Below are 8,625 nucleotides of genomic sequence, written 5' to 3'. Positions count from 1 at the left end.
ACAACTGAAGCGACTTAGCAGCAGCAGCAGTACCAATTGCTTAGTATTAATTACAGGGCCCTTCAGATCCAGCCACTCCTACCAATTATTACAGGGAAGAACTGACTCCATGTTGGATCTGTTTCTTTTACCTTAACCTTTGCTTCCCATTGCTTTTGTTCACTATAAGTGTTACAGAGTCCAAGCTCACCCTGCTCGCCTGTCCACCTATGGATGGAAGGAAGAAATCAACACATCCCCTTCCCAAGGCCAGTTGTTCCAGGAGATATTTGTAAGATTAATGGCCTTTTTTACTTTACCTCCTCACCTCCCTGCTCTCTGTTCTATAAAAGAACCTGGTATCCAGACCTCGATAAGACGGTTATTTTGAGATGGTAGCCTGCTGTCTTCATGGTCAGCCAGCTTTCCAAATAAAGTCATATTCCTTGCTTCAACACTTTGTCTCTCAGTTAATTGGCCTGTCATGTGGTAAGCAGAATAAGCTTGGACTCGGTAACACCATATCCCCACACTCTGACTACATGACATGCTTTCACATATTCTCCCTGTCACCTTTGCTTACTCATTCTTTTTGTTCCCCCAACATTTACTGAGCCCCTAATATGTATCAGGCACTATAATAGATTCTGAGGTAAAAAGGGTAAACGAGAGTTTCTGTCCTCATGGAGCTTAGAGTGTCTGTCAACAAAAAATTAATCGGTCCTAGTGGTGCTAGTGGTAAAGACTCTGCCTGCCAATGCAGGAGATACAAGAGATGTGAGTTTGATCACCGGGTCGGGAAGATTCCCTGAAGGAGGAAATGGTACCCCACTCCAGTACTCTTGCCTAGAAAATTCCCTGGGCAGAGAAGCCTGGAGGGCTACAGTCCACGGGGCTGCAAAAGGCAGACACAACTGAGTAACTGAACACATACAAACATCTACGAAAGAAATCAAAATTTTTATCCAAGTCATATTGAGGATTATAACCCAGGAACGGCCTCTCAGAAAACTCTGAGTACTGTTCTGCCCATTAGAAGTGAAAGCCCAGTTAAGTAAGTTCTTCGGGACAGAGGGCTATACATTAAATGATATCCTGTTAACAGTTTACACAATCCTGATCTGCAAGTACACAGTGATGGGTCATCATAATGCCTTACAAAATCAGGAAGGAATGTCATATTTTAAGAAGCTGTTGTGTTGGTGTTGGGAGAATGCTGTTCTTTATGGCTGAGCAGGTGTGTCTGCCCAAGGGACGGTTTGGTCAAAACATGATGCAGATACACAAGGCACAGTAGAGGGCAGAGAGAAGTCAGGGGAAAGTTTTTATGTTTAAAATTTTCCTTTCTTGCTGTAAAGTATGAATTTCACGTCACAGTAGTGAGGAGACATATTAACAGTTACCAACCTGTGATAAGTATCTCTTATTATAGAGAGAAGTACAGGGTTTGCTTGAACTATACACAAGAGGCACCTAGCCGGATCAGAGGGAGATGGGCTTGGGAAGTCTTCTCGGAGGAGTAGATATCTTAGCTGAGGTTAAAGATGAGCTAAGGAAGCAAAGATGAGAGTGAAAGGGTGAGGGTGATGTTAGGGAGAGGGTTTCCTAGAAGAGGAAACAGTACTTATAAAGGTCCCCAAAGAAACTGATGTTCCATGTGGCTGGAGAGAAAGGATGTAGGAAAGGATGTCACAAGATAAAACTGGAAAGGTGAGGAGAGGCGGGATCTTTCCAAACCTTGTGGACAAATGAGTCAGATGCTAACCTAAGGGCAATGGGCAGCCAGCAACAGTTGTTTTTTTCTAAGTTATTTCTTTATTTGGCTCCACTGGGTCTTAGCTGCTGCACGTGGGATCTTCATTCTAACTTGTGTCATGAATCCTCAGTTGCAGCACGTGGAATATTTTTTTAAGTTGTGGCATGTGGAATCTAGATGTAGCATGTGAACCCTTAAGTTGCAGCATGTGGGATCTAGTCCCTGATCAGGGATCAGATTTGGGCCCCTTGCATTGGGAACTTGGAGTCTTAGCCACTGGACCACCAGGGAAGTCCCAACAGCTTTTAATCAAGGACTCAAATTTGTCTTTTAGAAGAATTCCTCTGAAAAAAAAAAAAAAAAGAATTCCTCTGGCCTCATTGTGAAGAACAGGCTGAAGCGAGCAAGGGGTGGATGCAAAGAGGATATTTAGAGGTCCCTCACAGTAAACCAGAGATGATGATGACCTGGCATGCGAAGTAGCAGTGGGGTGGACAGCGTGGATCAGACTTGTGAGAGAGAACTGATGCCACTCAGAGATTTAGTGATGTGGGAAGAAAGACAAGAGGAGGTGTTAATGATGATGAACTTGCCCTGATCCGCTCTTCATCTTCATGGACCCTGCAGGCACCTTCTTACCCACTGTTCCCACACTCTGCCCCACTATGGTTTAGCACACCACACTGTATAACGGTGAGAGGCTGGGTGTCTTTCATCCTTGTTATGTCGGTCAAGGGACCCTGTATCACTCAGGATCAAATGAGGAGATGGAAGCCACACAGCAGTTGTGGAAACAGAAGAGGAAATATCATATAGAATTATCAACTATAACAGGGGATCTCAGTAAAGAGAGATTGGCTACTAGCCAAAAAATAAAGCGAGCTCTAAAGAATATAGGATCTGCATATATAAGGTATATCTACCACCTCCCTAAGCTGAGGGGGAGCACCAGAGCTGAGATCCAGCTTGTTGGAGACTTACGCAGCCATGGGTGATTGGATGGCACAGAACTCACTTAGCGCTGCACCAATGGTGAAACCGAGTGTGGCCCTGGGGGTCTCCCGGGCACAGAGGCCCTTCTGTCCCATTTCTGTTGTCAGTGAATTCCAGGTTCTTTCTTCATCTCAAAAGAATTCAGAGATGAAGCACAGACGTTAAGAAAGTGAGTGAGTGAGTGAGTGAAAGTCACTCAGTTGTGTCTCTTTGCAATCATATGGACTGTACAGTCCATGGAATTCTCCAGGCCAGAATACTGAAGTGGGTAGCCTTTCCCTTCTTCAGGGGATCTTCCCAATCCAGGGATCAAACCCAGGTCTCCAGGACTGCAGCCGGATTCTTAACCAGCTAAGCCACAACTCTTTAATATTTATTTATGTATCTGGCTATGCCTGGTCTTCGTTGCAGTGTGCAGGTTCTTTAGTTGTGGCATGTGTGATCTAGTTCCCTGACCAGGGGCCCCTGCAGTGGGTGCTTGGAGTCTTAGCCACTGGACCACTAAGGAAGTCCCCAAGTCCACTCTTTAAACGAGTAAATGATTCTTCTTTGTTATTCTGAGCAGATTAAAGTTAGCTTTTCCATCTTCCCACAGACAACTTGAGCAACATTTCTAGACTTGTCTAGAAAGTGAAGCAAAAGTTTATTTAAGCAAGGATACATTCTCAAAGGGAGAGTGGTCTGGCAGGTGAGGAGCTGCCAATCTGGGTTTCTTTGGCAAGTTGGTTTTGAGGAGGGTAAGAATGAAGGGGCTGAATATTCCCCGGGGAATGAGGAGTTTGGGCATTGACCTTACTGATTTTTTCATCCCAGCTCCATTTTACTGAGGAAAGGAGGGATTTTGTCCCTATTTAGCTTAGAGTAGAAGTGCCATGGTATGCATGCCTGATGACTATTCTTATCTGCCAGGCTAATCTTATCATAATGACAGCACAATGAGCAAAAGGTTACATTGGATGCAGGGGATTCCTGACTTTCCTCACCTTTCCTGATGCCTGCTCAGTCCCTTACCACCCAATTTCCTGCCAGTCTGAAGGTGCCTGCTTTCCTTATCTGCCCATGGACTCTCGCTGTTTACAAGATGCGTGACTTTTCTGTTACTTGGCCCCTGGCCCCATTTCTCTGCTCCTACCTACCTAAGCTGCATGCTGCAACATTTCTTGTGAGACTCCAGCCTCCATGACCTTCCCTGAGTTCCAAAGGGCAGAATCAAGGGAGTTGCTAATCAAGGGAGGAGCCATCAAGAAACCACTTGATTAAAGAGATCAGAGCAGCTCATCAAGATGAGATCACCTGAGAAAAGGTAGTGCGAGCCCTGCACACGCCCTGATCTTGTCAGAGACCCACCTTTGAGTCCCTGTTATAAAACCCTTCATGCAATCCTCCTGGATTGGCAGTCAAGGGGGAAAGGCAGCTGCAATGGACATGTTCATCATGATCCGGCGCGGCAAGACCTCCATCTTCACTGAGGCCACGGAGTCGAGCACCGTGTTCGAGTTGAAGCGCATCATTCAGGGTATCCTCAAGCGGCCGCCGGACGAGCAGCGGCTGTACAAGGACGACCAGCTTCTGGACGACAGCAAGACATTGGGCGAGTGTGGTTTCACCAGCCAAACGGCACTGCCTCAGGCCCCAGTGACTGTGGGGCTAGCCTTCAGGGAAGATGAGGTGTTTGAAGACGTGTGCATCGAGCCCTTCTCCAGCCCACCCGAGCTGCCAGACGTAAAGAAGCCACGGGACTCAGGAAGCAGAGCCAATGGGCAAGCTGTGCAGTAAGACTCCCACCTCAACTGCCCCACTCCCCCACTAAAAGAGAGCTGGGTGTCTTAAAAAAAGTTTTTCCTGGGGGTTGGGACACATAGTTTTTCAAGGCAGAAGCCCTTTGCCTTGCAAAGTAATAAAGCTCTCCTTGTCTATTTCACCCAAAACTGAGATTCTCTTTGGCACTGGTGTACAGAGAAGCTGAACTTTCGGTAACAATGGTAGTTGCTGGAAATTGCCCTCCAGAATATGTCAAGAACCTACCATCTAGGGTTTCCCTGGTGGTCTAGTGGTTAAGAATCCGCCGTGCAATGCAGGGGACAAGGGTTGCATCTCCGGTCCAGGAAGATCCCACGTGCCTTGTGGCAACTAAGCCTGTGTGCCACAACTACTTAAGTCTGCACGCCTAGAGTTCACGCTCGACAACAAGAGAAGCCACTGAAAGAAGCCCATGCAATGCAATGAAGAGTAGCCCCTGCTTGCAGCAACTGGAGAAAGCCTGAGTGCTGCAATGAAAACCCAGCACAGCCAAAATATAAATTAAACAAGCAAAAAACAAACCTCCCATCTAGAGTGTCAAGAAAAGCCATTCAATGGAGGCACCCTGAGACAAAGCCACCCACGGTGGGGAGAATTCGGGGGAAGCTAGGGCTGCTGGGTGGGGTTGGCCCCTGTCATGGCAGGAATGGGGCTCTGGAGGCGCTACGGGAGTTGGGACCGTGGTGCTGGAGAAGCCATCCGCACTGCGAGAGCTGAACACTAGGGAACGCACGCACACTGCAGGAGCCTGCTACAAGAGCACGCTAGAACTGCTACCACCAGAACGGCAGCTTCCTTGGTTCTTATCCCCCCAAGGAAAGAATTCAATCAAGAGACAGAAGTAAATAGCAAGAGTTGTATTAAGCAAAGCAGAAGTACACTCCAAACAGAGAGAGAGAGAAAATGAAGGAGAGCAGGCTGCCTAGAAGCAAGAAGCCGCCTGCAACAGGGTCGGGTTGGTTTTTCAGAATGGTGGCAAGTCCCTCTCCCTGTCCAGTGTTATTTGACTAAGTTGATTGGCAGGTTTAGGTTGTATGACTTTCCTCCGAGTGCACAGGCACTTACCCACAAGCACCCAAGTGGAACCCAAGTGGGCAGAGTGGGTGGGGCAAAATTCAAATGCTAATTTACTACAGAAATACACAAATAATGAACCCCGGGCTACTTTGAGTCATCTTTTAGGTCTTGGTGCACCTGTGCTGGCAGGTTTTATCTTGTTCAGTCCTGATAAGGCTGAAAACTTATCAGTCCTTAATCACAAAAAGGGAAGATCTTGAGGTGTGTTTTTATCACCAGTGTGGGGTAGGGGTAGGGAAGGCAGAGAGAAAGATGACCCTGTCCAGGATGGGGCAGGGACCAGCTCATGTCTGACTAACTACTTCACGAAAGGAGAAGGGAAACCCCTTCCTCCTGCAATTACTCTCCAGAGCGTTCAGTTGACAAAAATTAACATTGTGCCAGCTGGTATAGAAAAAAATACTCGAGTGGTCCACCTCAATTGTTGCACAGCAAACAATAAAGGGTGAATTTGGAGTCAAGAGGCAATAAATTGGAAGCTGGCACAGACTCCATCTAGAAATCAACACGGCAAGGAAGGTTCTGAAAGAAGAAAAGTATATTCAAGTCTGTTGCCCATTTTTAACCAGTGTTTTTTTTTGGTTCTTGTTGTTTTTCATATATTCTAGATATTAACCCCTTATCAGATATATGATTTGCAAATATTTTCCTCCATTCTGTAAGTTGCTTTTTCACAACTTCTGACAGTATTCTTTTTTAAAAAGTATTTATTTTTATTTTTTGCACCACTTAGTTGCAGCATGCAGGATCAAGTTCCCTGACCAGGGATTGTACACTGGCCCCCTGCATTGGGAGTGCAGAGTCTTAACCACTGGGCTACCAGAGAAGCCCTGCCCATGTATTTACCTTTAGTAGGAATTTTTATGTCTTCATATGACTACAGGTTACTGTCTAGCACCCTTTCATGTCAACCTGAAGGAATCCTTGTAGCATTTCTGGTAGGACAGGTCTAGTAGTAATGTGTGGGAGGGTGGTATGCGTGGGGGTTTGGACAAAGGTAGTCAAAAGATACAAACTTCCAGCTATAAGACAAATAAGTTCTAGGGAATGTAACATACAATATGATTAATATAACTAACACTGTTGTGTATTATATACAAAAGAGAACAAATCCTAAGAGTTCTCACCACAAGGACAAAAAATGCTTTTCTATGTCTTTAATTTTGTGTCTATATGAGATGATACAGATGTTTACCAAACTTACTTGTGGTCATCATTTCATGATAGTGTGAAAGTGTTAGTCACTCAGTGGTGTTGACTCTTTGCAATCCCATGGACTGTAGCCCAGCAGACTCCTCTGTCCATGGGATTCTCCAGGCAAGAATACTGGAGCGGGTTGCCATTTTGTAAGTCAAATGATAATGCTGTAAACCTTATACAGTGCTCTACACTAACTATATATCAATAAAACTGGAAGAAAAAATGTATATTAAGGTATATTCATGAAGGAAAGAATTCTAGATAATAAATGTAGAAGAAATTATTGAATTAAAAAATTGCCATCTCACAGCACCTAATGAAATAATAACAAATGAACACAACAGCAAACAAAAAAAATGAACCATGGTTGAAACTATTAATGTTGAACTATACAATTGCAGGGATAGGCTGTCACCACCTGAGCCCACTGACCACTAAAATTGGGGCAAAGAGCTATTGTAGGTCTCCTGGTGTGATGCCAACACACATCACCTCCTAGGAAAGTGAATCTGTGCATAAACCCACCTCTAGAATCAACCTCAATTGACAAGATATGGGAGAGAGAGGAATAAGTTAAATGACATGACAAGGAAGCAGATAAATCTACAAAGTGGGGCATTTACAGGACAGCTGACCCAGTTTTTGCAGCAAGTCAAGGAAAAGGGCAGGGGCCCGCCCTATATAAGAAGTGACTTAAACACCATAACAAGCAAATTTCATCCGTAGATTTTTTTATGTATTCCAAGTTGTATGTTGCCTATTGTTGTTTAGACATCAAAATTATTATGTAAGAACTAGGTCGAGTTTTTAGAGCTGTATATTGAGATGCATGCTTCCTAGATGGCTCAGGGGTAAAGAATCTGCCTGCCAAGCAGGAGACGTGGGTTGGATCCCTGGGTCGAGAAGATTCCCTAGAGAAGGAAATGGTAGCCCACTTCAGTATCCTTGCTGGGAAATCCCACGGACACAGGAGCCTGGCAGGCTACAAGTCCATGTGTTTGCAAGAGTCTGACACAACTTAGTGACTAAACCACAACCACTGAGATGCACAGGAGTAAAATAACTTAAGATCTGTATCAGAGCAAAACAGAAAGGAATAAAGCAAACCAGACAGGCTCTTGATAACTGTTGAATCCCTGTAAGGGGCTATGAGAGTTCTTTGTTCTATTTTCACTTTTGAGAATGTCTGAATATTTTCATAAAAAATTCTAAAGAGATTTCTTTTTTTAAAAAAGAGATAATGTGTGGGACAGTGGTATAGGGATAAACATTAGTTTCTCTCTTTCCCAGTAGCAGGTGTAAGACACGTGGGTGGAAGAGAAAATCCCCTGGGTGTTTTATTAAAAACACTCTCCTGGGACTTGCTCATTTAAGGAACTACCAAAATTGCCCTCAGAGCTCGGTATGTAGGGCACGCCCCACCAGGGACACGACTTTAGAGAGCTGGGGAAAAAAACTCAAATTGGCAACTTGGTCACAGACAGAAACTCAGCAAGATCAAATATCTGAGGCCTTTTTTTTTTTTTTTAAGTAGAGAATTATTTTCCATCTATTAAAAAGAAAAGTCCCTGGAGGGAGATGGCTGCAATATTTGTGGGAAGAGAATTATCTGCACTAGTTAAAGCAAACGCAAACCAAGGCCTTCTTGGCAATCATACCCTGAGAGCAGTGTTCAGGGAGGCAGTAATTAGGCAATTCGACCTGGGAGTCGCGCAGAGCCTCGGGTGCCGCTGCCTGTGACTGACTCCTGCTCCGCCGTGCAGCAGCCCCCTGCGAGGAAGTAAGCCTGGCCTTTTCTCAGCGCAGAACACCCGGCCTGA

General features: G+C 45.1%; 1 pseudogene; it reads left to right on the top strand.

Moving 5' to 3' along the window:
* Positions 1 to 4,147: 4,147 nt before the first annotated feature.
* On the top strand, positions 4,148 to 4,565 carry LOC110137404 (elongin-B pseudogene; annotated as a pseudogene).
* The last annotated feature ends 4,060 nt before the right edge of the window (positions 4,566 to 8,625 follow it).

Source organism: Odocoileus virginianus, chromosome 33, assembly GCF_023699985.2.
Source record: "Odocoileus virginianus isolate 20LAN1187 ecotype Illinois chromosome 33, Ovbor_1.2, whole genome shotgun sequence".
NCBI lineage: Eukaryota > Metazoa > Chordata > Mammalia > Artiodactyla > Cervidae > Odocoileus > Odocoileus virginianus.
Note: the sequence above shows the minus strand (reverse complement) of the source record. Positions and strands in the feature narration are given on the sequence as shown.